A 21111-nucleotide genomic window follows, 5' to 3' on the forward strand; every position below is an offset into this window, starting at 1 on the left:
TGCCCTACCAGGTCTCCCACACCCACCTCCCCACCGATGACAACATTTTTAACCCCTTTATTACACAATTAAACAATGCAATAACTTTTTTCTCCTTTGAAGAAACACAAAAGTTTTGCCATAATTGCACACAATATAGCCAAACTCTTTCACTAATTCAAACAAACTCATACAGTGATTTAATAAACTGAACATATTGCAATATTCTAGGTACCATGCTAAGACCCATGGTTACAAATAAATAAATATGACTCCTACTCTCAAAGAGTACACAGTCTATTAAAAAATTGTGTAGTAATACATTCAGAGATTAAGCAGCACAGAGATAAAATATTTTTAACTAGCCAACAAAAAAAGATCTTCTAGAGACATGTCCAATATAAGTGGTCTTATAAAATCTGTCCTTTTATGACTGACTTACTTCTCTCGGCACATTTTCAAGGTTCATCCTTGTAGCATGTGTCAGGACTTCATTTTTCTTTATGAGTGAGTAACATTTTATTGTATGTATATACCATGTTTTTTCCATTAATATATAGATGAGTATTTAGGTTTTTTCATTCTTTAACTTATTTAAGGTTCCAGATTAAGAGTAGGAAGAAAGGCCTGGTGACCTACTCCCAAAAATTAGTCAATGAAAACATTATGGCTCACAACAAAATAAATTCAAATATAGTACTGGAATATGGTACAGGACTGGGCAATGTTTTGTTCTGTTATACACACAACAGCCATGAGTCAAAGCTGATTTGATGGCAAGTAATAGCACTATTATTTATTGCTAAGGTAACTGGCCTTGGTCACATGGGAAAGGAAATGAGGGTGGATGCTGTTAAGAGAAAATGAGAAAGTTGTTCAGAGTAAATGAGAAAACACAAGTTTGACCCCCAAAAAAACAAAAAACAGATTAAGATTTGCATATTATATTTTTAAAGTATATAAATGACAAGTATTCTATATTAGCTGCTATTGTTGTTTGGTGCTACTGAGTTGGTTCCTACTCACAGCAACCCTATGTACAACAGAACAAAATACCACCTAGTCTTGCACCATCTTTACAACTGTGGCTATGTTCAAGCCCATTGCAAACACTAAATCAATCCATCTTGTCAAATAGCCTCCTCTTTTTCACTGCCCATCTATTTTACCAAGCATGCTGTCCTTCTCTAGGGACTGGTCTCTTCTGACAACATGCCCAAAGTATATGAAAAGAAATCTTGCCATCATTACTTCTAAGGAGTACTCTGACTATATTTCTTCAAAGATAGTAATTTTTTGTTCTTTTGGCAGTCCTTGGTACTTTCAATATTCTTTGCCAGCACCATATATTAAATGATCAATTCTTATTCAGTCTTCCTTATTCCATGTCCAACTTTCACACACATGTGAGATGACTGAAAATACCATGGTTTAGGTAGGTCCACTTTAGTCCTCAAAGTAACATCCTTGTTTTTCAACACTTTAAGAGAGGTCTTACAGAGCAGATTTATCCATTATTAGCTAGAAAATTAATTCTGCCTCACTAATGTGAAATATCTTCTACAGCTATATTAAGTATTAAGCAGGTTTCATGGTGCTGGCAGAAATATGTTTACTCTTAAAGGTAAGTATATTGCTTCAGAATTTAGTAGATCTTAATAAACTATAACATGAACAAATAAATCAGATATCAAAACTTAAGAGACCAATATAAAATAAAAAGCAATATGGTTTCTTTATATTCACAAGTAAGGAGAAATCTGAAAAGGAAATCCAGAAACAATTTTATTTACAACAGCACCTGAAAGACTAAAATATCTACAAACAAACTTGACAGGGATAGGAAGGGATTATACAATGAAAACTATAAGACACTGCAGCAAGAACCTAAAGCAGATCTAAATAAATGAAAAGCTATTCTATGCTCAAGGATTGGAAAGCTTGCTGATGTGAAAATGTCATTATTCACAACAATCTAGAGCAGGGGTCCTCAAACCACGGCCCACGGGCTACATGCGGCCCACCGAGGACATTTATCTGGCCTACTGTGTTTTTGCCCCATTTGTTTTTTTACTTCAAAATAAGATATGCACAGTGTGTATAGGAATTTGTTCATAGTTTGTTTTGTTTTTTTAACTATAATCTGGCCCTCCACCGGGGTCTGAGGGACAGTGAACTGGCCCCTTGTTTAAAAAGTTTGAGGACCCCTGATCTAGAGAGTCAACACAATCCTGACCAAAATTCCAATGACTTTTTTACAAAAATGAAAAAACTTTAAAAAAAAAAAAAAAGGAAATGGAAAAACTTATTCTCAACTTTATTTGGAAAAGCAAGGTTCTGAATAGTCAAACCAATCTAAACAACAAAGTACAAGACTTCAACTTCCTGATTTCAAGATATACTATACAGTTACAGTAATTAAAACCCCCATACTGGTTTAATGATAGGCATGTAGGTCAATGGAATAGAAAGGAAGCCCAGAAATCTTTGGTCAATTGATTTTTCAACAAGAGTGATTCTATGGGGAAAGAACAGTCTCTTCAGCAAACAGTGCTGAGGAAATTGGATTCCCACCTTCTGAAAAATGAAATGAGATTCATATCTTACACAAAACTAATTCAAAATGGATCAAAGACTTAAATGCTAAAACCATAGTGTTCTTGCAAGAAAATATAAGGGGCAAAGTTTTTAAATGGTAGATTATCAAATACAACAACAAACTCACAAGCAACATCAGACAATGAGAAAGGAAACACACAAAAAATGTTTAAGAAGCAACTCAGAAAAGGAGAGTATGAACGCTTACACAACTCCAAGACTGCAATCGATGTCACTGAATTGTATATGTAGAATGTTGAATTAGTGTATGTTTGTCTGTGTATATTCTCAACAAAAAATAAAAAAATTTTTAAGAGATAAAGGTATATTAATCCTGGTCATTTCTTTTCCTGCTCCCATCAAATTGGTTCCCATTCACAGCAATCCTATCTCGGGTTTCTCACTGTATCACCTTTAGGGAAGCAGACAGCCTCACCTTTCTCCTGCAGAGCAGCTGGTGCGTCTCAATCGCCCAGATTGTGGTTACTAGTCCAATGCCTACCCCACACCCACAGTACCACCTCAACTCCTCGACCATTTATTTTAGGAGTAATAAATCTTGCATGCCTCTAAATCCTCCATAACTTTATTATTGTTCATGTTAATCCAAAATCGCTAAAGAAGTTCACTTTCTTGATGCAAGGGGACAGGGAAAGAGATAACTACTAACTCCAATTAGAATCTTAGAATCGTCTATTCACTCTTTTCTTTCCAATTAAATCAAATCAATTGCCAAGTCCTATCCACTTTACCTCTCCAACAACCCTTTCCATTTTCACTGTTCCTGCTCAAGACTGCTACAAAAATAACCCATCACAAAACTTCCCAAGAGACAGAAAGCTCAACCTGAAACACTTTCAAGAAAACCTCCTTATTCTTGGAGCCCTGTAGGGTAGGTCTGCTGAACCAGTCTGCAGTTATTTACTTTCAATTCTTCAAAACTAATTTTTTCCATACAGCTGTGTTTACTCACACTCCGCCTCATTTATGCTAGAGGTGTTAAACAGCAGAGCCCAGATCTCTTCTCTTCTCTGTATTTTCCCTTTGCCTTTGTTATTTGCCTTTATGCAGTTTGCTAGCCAAAGCTATAATTAGTACCCCACAGAGATCTATACTTTTCTAATAAAGAGCAGTCTAGCACACAATGACATGTATACACACACAGCCATGTGTGTTCCTAACAAATTAAGGATATTTTACACATGCAAGCCTTCAAAGGCTCTAATAGCTAAATGGGAGCACTTTACATGGCAGCTGCAACTGACTCACAGCACTGACTGCAGATCAATTCATCCCTTTCTCTTTCTGCATACACATTTAATTCCAAGAATGAAACAACTCATTTGAGACAAAGTGAAATTGTGAATACAGTTCCTAAAGTAAACCACAATTGTCAAAGGAAGTTTTCCCCCAAAATTGCTACAAAATTTATAGCATTTATTATATTTATAATACTCCATTGTGATTTTTTTTTCTGTAGTCATAGCTTGCAGTGCTTATGACAGCTCAGACAACATACAAGAGAGGCCTTCAAAGAGGTCATAGAAAAACAGAATTAAAAGAAAAGGGAATTTTCCCACAAACTTTATGAAGCCCCCCCTCACACATGCAAGCTCTGGATCCGGTTTGTTTTTTGGGTTTGGGGGATCCTGTTCTACAGTCCCTTTACCATTCAATCTCGGAGCACATTCAGCAACACCTCTCTCACACAGTGGTCCCCAGAGTGGGCTAGTCCTTAGCTTTCTCAAACTCACACACCTGTTCGGTAAGTAGTGCAGAGCCAGAAGAATACACTTCAGAGGACAGCACTGAAGCTACAGCGTGGGGAGATGAGCATGTCTGATTAGAGCACACAGGAGAAACGATGAGGGAAGGAGAGTGAGTGGAACACATCCTGACCCACCAAGCCCCATGGATGATATTTGTGGACCATAGGGCCGGCCAGTCCCACCAGGAGACAAGACGACCCTCACTGGAAAACACTCCTAAAGGTCAAAAAACAGACCTGGAACTATTTATAGGCTTTTTCCTCTTTTGTCATTGGCTTTCTTTTTGTTGTTGTTATTTTGTTTTGGGTTTTGATGGTTTTGTCTTCCTTTGTTGTTTTGCTTGGCTTTGCCTGGTTTTTGCGCTTATTAATGTCTTCGCATGTCTACCTAGATAAATAGGTGGTATAAACAATTCAGAGAAGAAAACAAGACCGACAGTTCCAATGGGGATATGGGAGAAGGGGAGGTGGAATAAAGGGGGGGGGGAGGTGTCAATCAGCCCAGGGACGAGGGAACAACAAGTGAACTAAAATCAATGGAGAGGAGGGTGTAGGAGGCCTAAGGGGGTTTAATCAAGAGCAATGTAACAGTGAGGAATTACTGAACCTGAATGAAGGCTGAACATGATAGTGGGACAAGAGGAAAGCAAGAGGAAAGAACTAGGAGGCAAAGGACATTTATAGAGGTCTAAATACAGGTATGTACATATGTAAATATACATAAATATATTTATATATTTATGTATATTTACATAAATATTAAATATATGTATATTTATTTTTATATATTTACATATATATAAAGAAATAGATCTATGTATTTATATTTATATGTTAAGTATTAAGGTAGCAGATGGACATTGGGCCTCTACTCAAGTACTCCCTCAATGCAAGAACACTTTGTTCTATTAATCCAGAATTCTGTGATGCTCACCTTCCTGATATGATCACTGAAAACAAATGGGTGCATAAGCAAATGTGGTGAAGAAAGCTGATGGTGCTTGGCTATCATCTTGGGGTCTTAAAGGCTTGAAGATAAACAAGCGGCCATCTAGCTGAGAAACAACTAAGTCCACATGGAAGAAGCACACCAGCCTGTGTGATCATGAGGTGTTAATGGGATCAGGTATCAGGTATCAAAGACTCAGAAAAAAAACACATCAAATTTTTGAATGAGGGGAAGGGCGGAGTGGAGACCCAAAGCCCATCTGTAGACAACTGGACATCCCCTTACAGAAGGGTCACAAGGAAAAGATGAGCCAGTCAGGGCGCAGTGTAGCACCGATGAAACATACAACTTTCCTTTAGTTCTTTAATGCTTACCACCCCCCCACTATCATGACCTCAATTCTACAAATTCAGCTAGACCAGAGCATGTACACTGCTACAGATAGGAGCCCACAACACAGGGAATCGAGGATAGATAGACTCCTCAGGACCAATGATGAGAGTGGAGACACCAGGAGGATGGGGAGAAAGTGGGGGGAGAAAGGGAGACTCAATCACAAGGATTGACACATATCCTCCTCCCACAGAGACAAACAACACAAAAGTGGGTGAAGGGAGACAGAGGATGAGGTAAGATATGAAAATAAAAATCTATAATTTATCAAGGGTTTGTGAGGGAGGGTGGGAGAGGGAGAGAGGAAAATGAGGAGCTGATATCAAGGGCTTAAGTAGAAAGAAAATACTTTGAAAAAGATGATGGCAACATATGTACAAATGTGCTTGACACAATGGATGAATGTATAGATTGTGATAAGACCTGTAAGAGCTTCCAATAAAAGTATTTAATTAAAAAAAGTCTTGTGCAGCAAATTTACCCAATGCAATGTGTCTCTTGATCTCGATCACTGCTTCCATGAGCACTGATTGTGAATCAAAGCAAGACAAAATCCTTGACAACTTCGACCTTTGTTGCATTTACCATGATGTTCCTATTTGTCAAATTGTGAGGAATTTGGTCTTCTTTACATTGAGTTTTAATCCATACTGAAGGCTGCAATCCTAGATCTTCAGCAAGTGCTTCAAGTCCTCCTCACTTTCAGAAGCAAAGTTGTGTCATCTGTATATCACAGGTTGTTAATAAGCCTTCTCCCAATAATGATGCCACATTCTTATATGATCCAGGTTCTCTGATGACTTGCTCAGCATACAGATTGAATAAGTATAGTGGAAGGATACAACCCTGACACACACCTGTCCTGATTTTAAACCATGCTGTATGCCCTTATTTTATTTGAACTATTGATCCATGTGCTCATTCTGTAGGAGCACAATGAAGTGTTCTGGAATTCTCATTCTTCTCAACACTATTCATAGTTGGTTCTGAGCCACACAATTGAATGCTTTTGCCTAGTCAATAAAATATAAGTAAATATCTTTCTGATATGCCCTTTCAGCCAAGATCCATCTGACATCAACTATGATTATCTCTTGTTCCATGTCTTCTCCTGAATCTGGCCTGACCCTCTTGGCAGCACCTTGTCAATGTACTGCTGTAATTGTTGTTGGATGATCTTCAACAAAATTTTACAGTATCAATGATACTGTTCTAAAATTTGCACGTTCCAATGGGTCATCTTTCTTTGGAATGGATACAAATATAGATCTCTTCCACTGAGTTAGTCAAGTGTAGCTGTCTTCCAAACTTCCTGGCATAAAGGAGCGAGTGCTTCATCAGCTTGTTGAAAGTTCGATCGCTATTATATAAATGTCAGGAGCTTTATTTCTGACGAATACTTTCAGTATAGCTTGAACTTCTTCCGTATCACTGGTTCTTGCTCATATGCTACCTCCTGAAATGGTGGAATGTTGATGAGTTCCTTTTGGTATAATGACTGTATATTCTTTCATCTTATTTTGATGCTTCTTGTATCATTCAATATTTTACCTATAGAATATTTCAATATTTCAACTCAAGGCTTGAATTTTTTTTACTTTAGTTTTCAATTTAAGATATGCTGAACATGTTCTGCCTTTCTGGTTTTCTAAAACTCTAGGTTTTTGCACATTTCAAGACTACTCTTGTCTTCTCAGGGTGCCCTCTGAAATTTCTATTTAGCTTTGACTTCATCCTTTCTCCCATTTGCTTTAGCTATACCACAATTAAGAGCAAGTTTCAGTCTCTTCTGACATCCACTTTGATCTTTCCTCTTTCCTGTCTTTTTAATGACATTTTGCTCTCTTTCCTGTATGATGTTCTTGATGTCTTCCCACAGCTCATCATGTCTTTTGTGATCAGTGTTCAATGGGGCAAATCTATTCTTGAGATGTTCTCAAAATTCAGGTAGGGCAGACTCAAGGTTGTATTTCGGCTCTCGTGGGCTTGTTTTCAATTCTCCATTTTCAACCTGAACTTACATATGAACAACTAATGATCTGCTCCACAGTAAGCCTCTGGCCTCACTTTAAGCTGCTGATAATGCACTTCTCAATCTTCTCTTTCCACAGATGTAGTCAATTTGATATCTGTGCATTCCATCTGGAATAGTCCACATGTGTGAAGTCACCTTCTGTGTTGTCAAAAAAGATATCTGCTAGGAACAAGTCACTAAATCTTGCAAAATTCTCTCATCTGATCTCCAGCTTCATTTCTATTACCAACCAAGACCATACTTCCAACTACTGTTCCTTCTTCTAATTTCCAACTTTTGTATGCAATCGTGTTTGCATGTTTGAGCAATTTCAGACTGAAGACATTGATAGAATTCAATTTCTTCATCACTAGCTTTTATGGTTGGTACACAAATTTTAATAAAGAGTTGTACTGAATGGATTTTCCTCTATGGGGATAGACATTATCCAATCAGATAGCATTGTACACTTCAAGATCAACCTTGAAATGTCCTTTCTGACAATGAATGCCACACCATTCATCTTGCTTATGTTATTACCAACATAGTAAACCATATGATTTTCTGATTCAAAATACCCAAAACCAGTTTATTTCAACTCACTAATGCCTAAGATATTGATCTTTATGCTTTCCATTTAATTTTTGATGACTTGCAACTTTCCTAGTCATACTTTGTACATTCCAATTTGTGACTATTAGATTTTTGCAAGTGCTGCATCTTACCTTGAGTTGTGCCTGATGAGCAAATGAAGACCCCAAAGGTTCTACTCCCAGAGGCTTTACTCCATTTATATCACCATAGTGGACTATTTTGAGAAAGTAGCTCCTCATCAGTCACATTTTGAGTGTCTTAGGACCCAAAGGGCCCATCCTCCAGCCCTATCTCCAACAATGTTCTGTTTCTATTCATTAGGCCCGCAGTCTCTGACAATGTATCCATGCTACACATGTTTATGGTGGCTACTTCCTCCAAAGTGGTTAGCTGAGTCCTTCTTTGCAGTCTGTTCTCAGTCTGGAGGCTCCGCTGAAACCTGTTCGCTGTGGGTGACCCTGATGGCATTTGAAATACTAGTCACAGAGCTTCCAGCATCACAGCAACACACAAGCCACTAAAGCAAGCCACTAAACTGACAGACAAGTGGTGGGAAGTGTACTATAGAAGTATTCATGTAACAATATGAATACCTTTTCTTAGAAAATGTTATTTAAGAACCAAAAATTTACCATACTCGTTGGCAATCCTAATCTGGAAGATTCTGTTATAAATGTGGTTGAAATATCATCACCACTCATCATTGGCTCACATAAATATAAATTAAATTAAAAGTTCAGGATCAAATGCTAACAAAGAAGTCTCCTGCCTTGAGGAGCAACAAGCCCATACAAATTATCTTTATTTTCCCTCTGGAAAAATTAACAATCTGAAATAGCAATTCTGCTTTGCAGCAAACAAGAGAATTAACATGGGTTTGTCTAGAACAAGTGCTGATGACTTTTTAATACTTTTCTACAGTAATAAACAGCACAGTGAAAACACTGAATCTAATTATTTGCTTCAGATATAACAATATCAAAAGACTGTAACATTATGGCTATGTCTTTAAAAATAAGAACAAAAATATGGAGACTAAACTAGGAAAATTTATGACAGAAGTTGTGCATTATAGGGCGTACATCAGAATCTCTGATGATCAGGTTCAAGCAAAGAATATGAACAAAATCTTTAAGGCTTTTGTTTTTTTCATTCCAAAGGAGATTAGACCTTTAGTTAAACTTGGGTCTCCAAGTGCAATACTCTGGCCACTAGCATCACTATCACCTGAGAACTTGTGGGAAATATAAATCCCTCGACCCTACTCTGACATGCTGACTTACAGACTCTGGGGAGCGTGCCCAGCAATCTATGTTTTCACAAGCCATCTAGGTGATTCTGAGGTAGGGAAAAGTTTGAGATTTTGTATTTTAGACCACGGTGTTCGTTAAATCTTTAGGATGTAAACATGACTTAACTACCTAATACCAAGCATACATTAAGACTTTTTCCTAATTGAAAGAGAATTAGTTCTGTTTTAACTAATCCTTATTAGTACTAAGTGACCTTCACTGGAGAACAGGCTTTCTTTTTAATCATAAGGAGATACCTTTCTTATATGTGCCTGTACAGATTAGAGATCCAAAGTTAGTCTACCCTACAATATGGTCCCTAAGCACCAGGAGTTTCTCAAGTAAATTGAGTAATTGCAACCTTTGAGATGGCAAAAAAATAAATATACACCCTTGATTTTTCCTTCTTGTTTTTAACTTTAAGAATTAAAATTCAACTATCAATTTTCAGGATTTAAAAGAAAAAACACTGATCACTGGAAATTTGAATACTGATTGGTTGTTTGAGAAGTAGTGTTGATTTTCAGGTACAATAATAGTTATTTTCTAAAGAACACTATATTTAGAAAATTAACAAATTATTTAAAAAACAAAAAATTCACTGCCATCAAATTGATTCTGACTCATAGTGACTCTCTAGGACAGAATAGAACTGCCCCTGTGAGTATCTAAAACTAACTCTTTATGAGAGTAGAAAGCCTCATCATTCTCCCTTAAAGCAACTGATGGCTTTGAACTGCTAACCTTGAAGTTAGCAACCTAAAGTTTAACCTACTACGCCAACAAATTATTTATAGATAAGACAATTTTATGTTTGGGATTTGCTTCAAAATCACCTAAGAGACAGAAAAGTGGGTTAAGGTAGAGATAGGACTGGCCAGAACTGATTACTAGAGGTGGGTACTGAATACAAGGGTACATGAGAATTCATCATAGTACATTGTTAACTATTCCTTTGTATATAATTAAAGTTATCCTCAAAAATTTTAAATATAAATTATGTTAAAAGATATTGGAAAAGCTATGATACTAACATTTTCTCCAAAATCAGGAAAATATTCAAAGTAGGTCTATTTAGTACTTTTCAAGCTTAAAAATACAAATACTGTGTTTTGCAATTTAAAAACGATGATGATGTCCAAGCTGGGTCTGGTGCCCTGTTCCGTTTCTCTTGTGACCCTGGTCACTCGTCAAACCCCAACAGTCAAAATGGTGAAGCAGATTGATAGCAAGGAAGATTTTCTGGCAGACCTGAACAGTGCTGAAGAGAAGCCTGTAGTGGTTGACTTCTCAGCCACGTGGTGTGGGCCTTGCAAAATGATCAAGCCTTTCTATCATTCCCTCTGTGTATGGCAATGTGGTCTTCCTTGAAGTTGACGTGAATGACTGCCAGGATGCTGTTTCAGAGTGCGAAGTCAAATGCACGCCAACATTTCAGTTTTACAAAAAGGGACAAAAGATGGGTGAATTTTCTGGCGCTAATAAGGAAAAACTTGAAGCTACCATTAACGAGCTAAATTAATTATGCTTCCTGAAAATGTAACCAGCCATCAGCTGTGTAAACATTTTTGTAGTTACAAGAAAGAAGAATCAAGTATGAAGACTATATATCCAGCTACCATCTGATTATAAATGACAATAAAATATTAATTCTACCCTTTAAAAAAAAGATGAATAAAGTACACTCATATGAGCTGCTCAGATTTCCTAAAAAAAAAATTTAAATAAACTACATGGTAAGTATTTTACCATCCCAGTGTCTAGGTCCATATAGATAATTATGTTGATAACCTCAGCTGCCCAAGATTAAATTACATATTATAGTGTATGTAAAAGTGCTCATCCTTGCCTAAAGCCATTTTATCAACTTCTGCCTAAAAGCGGTGATAGAGAAACCACAGCTGAGGTCTTACATGAAACCTGTCACACTGTTTCCAGAAAAAGACAAATCTATTTTTTGTCTTCATCTCATTTTACACAAGTACAGAAGAGAAGAAATAGGCCCAAGAGGTGGGGTGGGGGGAGGGGAGAAACAGCTTTCAGAAAACATCCTTTGTCTGGAAATATTCATCTTTCAAAACATATATAATACATATAGCTGATAATCTAATACCACTCTTGTGGATACAGTATGTTTTAAAATACATTATTGAAGAAGCATGACAAACAACACTGGTTATCTTCCTGTGTCGGGATGCTTTCTTTCTTCTTTTCTGCATTTTCCAGACTTACTACAATAAGCATGTATCACTTTGAAAATGGAAAGGGATTAAAAAAAACTGTGTCCTTCTACTCCAGGGAAGATGGGAATATTAGGCAGTAAATTATAAGTATAAAGTCTCATCATACAATTAGGCATGGCTCAATTTGATGTAGAGATCATTTTTTTCTTCAAACCCTACCGTTACTCATATGCCCAATAAACACTAGACACCAGTTCTAAGCAGTGAGGAGGCAAAGTCACCTCTTTTTGGTTTCTCCATAGGTTGACTTCAAGAGGGAATCTTCAAGCAGCTTCTTAGCTTCTAAAGTGTAATACCCTCCCAATTTCAATAAATATCTGTAGTCTCTCTTTACTGTCCTTCCTCCTGCCTATGCAAAATCCCCTTAGTGGCTATCCTTTCAAGTCTTTTCCAACTGACTTTTTTCTGTGCCATACTTGTATTCCTTTCAGTCTCTGGATTCATTTCCTCTAACACACATCGAATCATTGTAGTTTTTGTTATCTTTTTTGCTCAATCTTTGCCCCTACTTCTAAACACCAACTCACTGGAATAATGTGAAAATAAATTCAATTAGGCTGAATTAAAATAAAAATTTCAAAAATAAATAAATTTCATATTATTTAACCTAATCATCCACATGATATCAGATTCAACATGATTATTAATTACAAGTTTTAGGTTTTCTTTTTTTTTTTAGTATCCATAGAGACTGTCAAAAATTGCCAATGCCGACTATATTTCAAGTCATCACGGCAGGGAAAAGTTTTCAATTAGCAATAATCGCGCCTCGGACAAACCTCACTGGCTACAATATTGCCACTGCACAAAGCTGTTTTATGTTTTCTTATCAATACCTTTATCTCAATATTTTAAGGAGTAGCTATAATACCGTCCTTGATAAGTTGAAGAAGTATGTATTTCTTCACCTGGCCTTCATATACATGTATGGAAAGGGATAGGCCCCTAAACCAGTGTCTCCACTTTTTCTTATTAAAAACATATAATTAAAGGCAAAATGTATCCAACTAAAAAACTGTATTTCCCAGCTTTCCTTAAGCAAGAAAGAGGCATGCATGTGGATATAAATAGAAGTCATTGCCCTTTGGCCTTCTGCCCTTCCCCCTATTGCCTTCCTGTCTAAAACACATATGGCTGGCTGTGGTGTGAGATGTCAACTTCTGGCCTTTTGACTAAAAGGCATTATTAGTTAAAGTTGGCAGAGCATAAAGTTAGGAGACTGAGGCCCCAGCTTCACTACAAACACACATCACATACACACACTCAGAGACATGTACAAGAATGTTCATTAGAACAATGTTCTATCATCATCAAAACTGATGAATTAACAATTGTAGAACAGTCAAACAGAACTATTATACCATAGTAAAAGTGAATCTTAGTTTCTTGGCCATTTGTCCAAGATCAAATGTAGCAAAAATGCCTCAACTATAATTGGATGCAGTAATATACATGAATTTCTTACAACATGTAGAACAAAAATAGCATAGAATTCAACATTACATTTTTATAAAGCTCAAAAATAAATCACACTAAATGGCACATATTAAATATATATATACATACATACGCATGCACACACACATTAGAATCCACTGAATAGCAATAGGTTTGGGATTGGGGTTTTTTTTTTTTGCGTAATTTACAGGCTTGGAAACGCCAAGAGACAATTCTGTGAGTCACCATGAGTCAGTCAACTAGATGGCAGTGAGTTTTTATAGGATATAAATAATATGGTAACAGTATTTTCTAAATGAATGTAAAACTAAAGGCAGTTGTTATCTCTGTGGAAGAGGCAAAATTGGAGGGGATCATAGGTAGAAACAATAGCATTTGTATAGTCTAGTCCTGGTAATGTTAGTTCTTAAGTTGAATGGAAGGTTCACAGATATTCCTTTTACTATTATACCTCCTAAATTTTATTTAATGTTTCATATACTCTTTTTAATGTATGTGATACATATCATTTTAATCAAGTTTCATATGTTAAGCACAAAAACAGTTAGGAAGAATATTAAGTGCCGATTTAAATCACTAAGAAAAGACATTCTACTCTTGCTACACTCGATCAGTTGCTACTTCAGGGTTTCATGAACTCATTCGCACCTCTTAGCAGTAGTAATTATAATACTGTACTTCAGATTTCCAAGAATTGTTCATTTGCTTTGATTTCTTAGTATGTATCAAATGTTTTTTGCACAAAATTCCCACGACTTGAGACATATTAAAGATGACATCTACACTATAAATAGTATAAAGATTAATCAACCTGTAACCTACTGTCATCGAATGTGTTCCAACTTACACTGACCCCATGGCAAGGTTTCTGTGGCTGTACATCAGAGCAAATTAAAAAAACAAAACAAAACCTCACTGCCATCAAGTTGATTCTGATACATAGAGATCCCATAGGATGGAGAACTGCCCCCTTTGGGTTTCCGAGTCTATAAATCTTTATGGGAGCAGAAAGCCTTATCCTTCTCCAGTGGAGCAGCGGGTGGGTTCGAATTGCTGACCTTGGAGTTAAAAGCCTAACACATAACCCACTATACCGCAAGCGCTCCATCTGGGAACAGATAGCCTCATCTTGCTGGAGGAATAGCTGGTGAGTCTGAACTGCCCACCTTGTGCAGAGTAGTCCAATGCTTACCCGACAGCATTGCCAAGGGGTCTTTAGTATAAAGATTATGGTGTGATCATTTCCACAAGTATGCTTTATAAAGAATCTCCACATCTGGGGACTATTTGAAGAGAATGGGGGGCAGGAGGTTGGGAGGAGAAGGGAGTAACACCACATTTGTCACTATGAAATAATTTCAATTTGCAGCAAATCAATGGACTAATGCACCTAAAACAATTTTAGTTTAAATAAATGAATATGAAAAATCCTAAAATTAAAAATTAAGAGGTCAAGCGATCCTGTGATATAGCTAGAATATTTTTAGTGATATGAAAACACTGGAAGAGTTCTAGTAGTATTGAAAAAAAAAAAAACATTCATCCTCCAGGGATTAGAGGTTCACTTAAGATTCATAATTAGGGAAAGAATTTAAAGTTACATGTATCCAGCTGCTCCATTGCCATTTCTGGGTAATTATTCTCCCTCCCTAGTCTGGCTCTTTGTCCTTCAACGACACTCTGTATGCTCTCTCTATTCACTGAATCTTTCCTTTCAACCAAGAAGGAAGTTTCTCCACCTCTCTTTTTCATGTTTACTTCATTCCACATTAAAAATGAAGTATTTGTTCACGCACTGTTGCCCTTATAAATGTCTTAAATGCATCAAACAGCATGAAATAGGCCAGTGAAATCCTAGAGCAGTCCTTTGAGATTTAAACCAGCTAGTTATTGTCTTCATAATTTTGTTTTTATTAGTCAAAGTAAAATGCTGAAAATTGGTGGAATGGGAGATGTAAGCATGTAAATAAAGTCTATTTCAGTAGAAGCCTAATCAAGAATTGTTTGAGTCACAATTTCTTTTACATAGCACAAACCTCAAATGGACCAAAATTAAAAGTGGGATCTAAAATCTCAAGGCATCCAGGTTTACATCATGCCTAATTATCCTAAATTGTTTATGTTATAGCTTGTATAATTCAAATACAACTGGATATGGACAGATGATATACAGAAAGGATTTTTGTTTTGAATGGAAATTTGATGTAAAAAAGCTTAATCATTAATTTCAAAAAGTCTATTATTTCTATTTGTAAAAGGCAATAAATGTTTTGTAAAAGGATGAAATTTCATATACTCAAAAACACAAATCTGTGTCAACCCATTTTCTTTTCATGTTCATAACGTCTATTTGAAAGGCACACACACCTTCAAAGATTTAACTGTCCATACATCATACAGTGCATGTTCTCCTGTCACCTCGGACAGTCCATCAGAATCGAGAGGGTAACAGTTGCCTTGGGCTATCTTATAAAGTGAGGTTAAAAAAAATAACAAAATAAAATAAAGTGAGGTTATATTAATCAGTTCTACTGCAACGTCTCTAGCAAATCTTGACTAATTTTAGATGTCAATTTAATTTAATTAGCTCTGTAGAATTGGTATCATTGTAAGGAAATTCATTTTCTAATATTGTTGCCAAATCTGTATTTAAGGAACATCACCAAAGAAAGCACTATGATTGGAGTGGGAAAAGCTCAGCTTTTAATGGAGTATGTGACGCTAACCTCACAGTCATACTTCAATTACTTTTTTTCTTCATACTTCAATAACTTTATCTCATTTCCTAACTTAAAAAACAACACCTTAAATATTTACACCTATTATATTCCTACCGTTCCACAGTGCTTTTCTCCCTTTAGCCCTTTAGAGTGATGAAAGTTCCTTTCTTCCTATAGACTGATCCTACTTTATATTCTTTTTTTCCCTACCTTATATTCTTAAAGGTACCATCTTAGATCTATTCTCATTTATGAGTAATATGAGTACTTGGTGATAAAACTGTTTAAAATCTTTTAAATATCATATTTAAAAACCTCAAACTGCAAACACCAGATATTACTATACACAAACATTAACTGAACCCTTGTTGTATGGCAAGTACATCCCTTAAAAGACATGTAAACCCTCTTTAAAATTATGACAAAAACAATAGGTAAAGAAAGACATAAGCTGCAGGTGCAGTTCTCTTCAGAAGTATACATTACCCAAGAATGGTCTGCATGCGATTTTCACCACATAATTAGTCAAGTGCCCACAGGTACTTCATGGTCACGAGGTTAATTTCAGCATACTCAGATTCAATTTAATACCAATGTCATTAAAAACTTTTATGTGATAAAGCATTACTCATGGATGCATAGGTTTTCTAATATAAAAAGAATTGTATCCTGATTTTAAGATTTTATTTTGAAATCTTATTCTTCTGTCTTAGAATTAAAAGAACAGTTATTATCAAATGTTTTACCAAACAAATTATCAGATTCTATTTGTTTGTTCGTTCCCATTGACCAGGTTTAAAATTTCCCAATATGCAAGCAGAGAAGAAACTTTTTCTTTTCTTTTCTTCTAGTACACTGAGATGATAGTCCTATTAGAATTAAAATAACAGAATTTCCTCAATTAAATCAGAATAGGGGAGATGACAGGAAGGGAAGGTGTTGATATTTTTATTACTTCACCAAATGAAAATTTTTGTTTGTTTGTTTGTTTTTAACATTTTATTAGGGGCTCATACAACTGTTATCGCAATCCATACACACATCAATCGTGTAAAGCGCTTTTGTACATCATTCTCAAAACATTTTCTCTTCACTTAAACCCCCGATATTAGGTCCTCATTTTCCCCTCCCTCCGCACTCCCCCTCCCTCGTGAGCCCTTGACAGTTTATAAATTGTTATTTTGTCATATCTTGCCCTGTCCGACGTCTCCCTTCACCCACTTTTCTGTTGTCCGTCCCCCAGGGAGGAGGTCACATATAGTTCCTTAAAGAAAATTTTTAAAAGGTCAGGAAGGTAACATCATAAATAAATAAATGACTTCAAATACTTTTTCTCTTTTAAAAGAAATACTTGTGGAGTTTTAGAAAAAAAATGAGTCATAAAGAAAGTTATAGAAACAAAAATCACCCATAGTCCTATTAGTCAATAATAACCCTCTAAACCAGGCGTCCTCAAACTACGGCCTGCCGGCCACATGAAGACTGCCAAGGACATTTATCCGGCCCGCCGGGTGTTTTTGCCCCATTTGTTTTTTCACTTCAAAATAAGATATGTGTAGTGTGCATAGGAATTTGTTCATAGTTTTTTTAAAAGCTATAGTCCGGCCCTCCAATGGGTCTGAGGGACAGTGAACTGGCCCCCTGTTTAAAAAGTTTGAGGACCCTTGCTCTAAACATTTTGATCTTACCTCCCTGTTTTTAATAAGATTGGTATTAAACTGACTTACTAAAATGAGGGGAACCAACCTTCCTCCTACAGTTATTGCGAGATTCAAATACAATATTTACTCAGAAATTAAAGGGGGAAAAAGATACACCTTACAGAATTTTTTAAAAGATAAAGGAATACCGTGAATTATAAAATTAAAACTTAAATAATCTAGATGAACTAGATAAATCCCTAGAAAGACACAAATTACCAAAACTGAACCAAGAAGAAACAGAAATTTTGAATATACCTAGAAGGAAGGAGACTGACTTTGTAATTTAAAAAAAAAAACAGCATAAAGAAAAGCCTAGAACCAGATGGCTTCACTGGTCAATTTTACCAAACATATAAAAATAACTGCCAATATTTCAAAACCTCTTCTAAAAAAATAGACGATGGAGGTGTACTTTCTAATTCAAAGTATTGAATATGAAGCCAAAATATGAAGCCAGTATAACATAACTAAACAAAAGACATAAGAAAAAAATGTAGAATCTTCTTTATGAATGTATATATAAAAATCCTCAATAAAGTACAAGCAAGCCAAATTCAGTAGGATATTAAAATGATTATAGAACAGGATCAAGTGGGATTTATCCCAGGAATACTAGGTTGAATCAATGTATGTATATAAAATCAATCAATGTAACACAGCATAAAAATTGACTAAAGGACAAAATCCACATGATCCTCTTAATAGACAGAAAAATTTGATAAAACCCAATGCCCTTTCATGACAAAAAACACTCAGCCAACTAGTAATAATGGGAAACTTTCTCAGCCTGATAAAGAACATCTACAAATAGCCTATATCTCACAGCATACTTAATGAATAAAGACTGAAAACTTTTCTCATGAGATCATAAGCAAGAAAGATGTCTGTTCTGACCACTTCTATTTAACATTGTATTTAAGGTTCACCTAGCTAAATTAAACAAGCAAGAAATAAATACCTAGATTAGAAGGAAAGAAGTAAAACTAAAAACTAAAAAACAAATAAATAAATAAATGTAAAACTATTTCAATTTTCAGATGGTATAATCTGCAATAAATCCTAAGAATACGCCAAGGAGGTGTCAGGTAAATGCAAACCATTTGCAATTAAAAACCACAAGACAAAGATAAGGCTGTCTGCTCCCATAAAATTTATAAAGCCTCTGAAACCTTATAGAGAGTTGCTATGATTCAGAATCAACTCAGTAACTGTGGGCAGACTTTAAGGAATGCAAGAATAACAACAACAGACTATCAGAGCTAATATAAGGTAGCAAGGTTACAGGACACAAGATCAACAAGTAAAAATCAATTGCACTGATCTGCATTTGCAACTAGTAATCCAAAAACGAAATGAAGACAGTTCTATTTACAACAGTTTCAAAAAGCACAAAATACTTAGGAATAAATTTAACGAAGTTGAAGAATTGTACTGAAAACTATAATACATCATTGAAAGAAATTAAAGAAGACCTAGATAAATGGAAAGCTATACCATGTTCATGGATTAAAAGACTTTTTTTTAAATCATTTTATTGGGGACTCGCACAACTCTTATCACAATCCATACTTACATCCATTGTGTCAAGCGCATTTGTACATTTGTTGTCATCATCATTCTCAAAACATTTGCTTTCTACTTGAGCCCTTGGTATCGGCTCATTTTTTCCCCTCCCTCCCTGCACCCACCCCAGGAACCCCTGATAATTTATAAATTATTCTTTTGTCATGTCTTACACTGTCCAACATCCCCCTTCACCTACTTTTCTGTTGTCCATCCCCCAGGGAGGGGGTTATATGTAGATCCTTGTAATTGGTTCCCCCTCTCTACCCCATCTTCCCTCTACCTTCTCAGTATCTCCACTCTCACCACTGGGTCCTGAGGGGTTCATGTGTCCTGGATTCCCTGTGTTTTCAGTTCCTAGCTGTACCAGTGTACATCCTCTGGTCTAGCCAGATTTGTAAGGTAGAATTGGGATCATGATAGTGGATGGGGAGGAAGCATTTAGGAACTAGAGGAAAGTTGTAAGTTTCATCATTGCTACATTGCATCCTGACTGGTTCACCACCTCCTCACAACCCTTCTGTAAGGGGATGTCCAGTTGCCTACAGATGGGCTTTGGGCCCCCAATCTGCACTCCCCCCTCATTCACAATGATATGATTTTTTGTTAAAAGGTGTAACATTGTTAAAATTGCAATTCCCCAAACTGATTTACAGATCAATTCACTTCAATCTCTATCAAATCCCAACTTCTGTTTTTGCAGAAATGGACAAACTGATTTTAATGTTCGTATGGAAACGCAAAGGATATCCAGAATAACCAAAACACTTTTGGAAATTAAGACCACAATTGAAAGACATATTTAACTGATTTCAAAACTAATTACAAAGTTACAATGTGGTACAGGCATAAAGATAGACCATGTAGATCAATGGAATAAATTGAGAGTCCAGATATCAACCTATACATCTAATTAAATTTTAAAAAGGGCACCAAGACAAGGGAAAGGTTGGACACAATTAAAAGCACAATTAAAAAAATGACAAAAACTTAAAGACATTTCAGCAGATATACAAAATGTCAATAAGTACATGGAAAAATGCTCAATATCATTTATCAGTCACTATAAATTGAGATATAATTTATATGCCATAAAGTTTACTACTTTAAATTATAAAAAATGTAAATTGGGAATAGTGAGGGCAACAAACGTACATGTGCTTGACACAATGGATGTATGTATGGATTGTGATAAGAATTGTACAAGCCCCCAATAAAATGATTTTTTAAAAATCAATTGTTTAAGGGGACATTAAAACCAATATGCCTAAACAACTGGGAAATTTTAAAAGTATTAAATTTTTAGAAAGATTTTCAAAAAAAGAAAAAGAAAAAATGTAAATCAAACCAGAATGATATATATTATCACACCTATTACAATTCTGACACCAACCATCCTTCCCACAGCACTCTATTTTTTCAGCTCTATTTCAATAATTCATTGCAATGCCTCAAGAGAACTCACAGACCATACTTATGACTTTATTAAGGAAGTTAACAGGTTATAATTCAGGATCAGAAATGTCCAGGACCAAAAAAAATGTCCAGAACACAGTTGTTCCAGTTAGGAGAGCCTTTCTTTGGCCCTTAGCCCTTAACCTCTGTCCTGATTGGGTAATGTTACAAAGCTCTGTAAACACTTGATAAATGCCCAAAGGCACTCTCCCATAAGGATCTAGCTGAAGGCATTCAGCACTAGCTCTGTGGTTCAGCAAACCTAGCTTCCCAATTAAGTGCCGGGATGCACCTTGCTTCACAAGCAAGCCTCCTTCCTGAATGTTTTCAGCTGTGGGCTGTGAAGCCAACCACTCCATCTCATGCTCTGGTTCTGTTGCTG

The 21111-nt window shown here is 36.0% G+C and overlaps 1 protein-coding gene, 1 non-coding gene and 1 pseudogene across 2 annotated transcripts in view; 1 reads left to right on the forward strand and 2 right to left on the reverse strand.

The window, feature by feature from the left end:
• The window catches only part of EPB41 (erythrocyte membrane protein band 4.1), a 218450-nt gene that overhangs the window by 150014 nt on the left and 47325 nt on the right, over positions 1–21111 (reverse strand). The window lies entirely within an intron of this gene.
• LOC101643611 lies at positions 10797–11109 on the forward strand (annotated as a pseudogene).
• Positions 12510–12643, reverse strand: LOC115872814. The gene has a single exon (XR_004048056.1). It is a non-coding gene; the product is annotated as a U4 spliceosomal RNA (small nuclear RNA).

Source organism: Echinops telfairi, unplaced genomic scaffold (assembly GCF_000313985.2).
Source record: "Echinops telfairi isolate 266 unplaced genomic scaffold, ASM31398v2 ScPeMD7_7457;HRSCAF=8495, whole genome shotgun sequence".
NCBI lineage: Eukaryota > Metazoa > Chordata > Mammalia > Afrosoricida > Tenrecidae > Echinops > Echinops telfairi.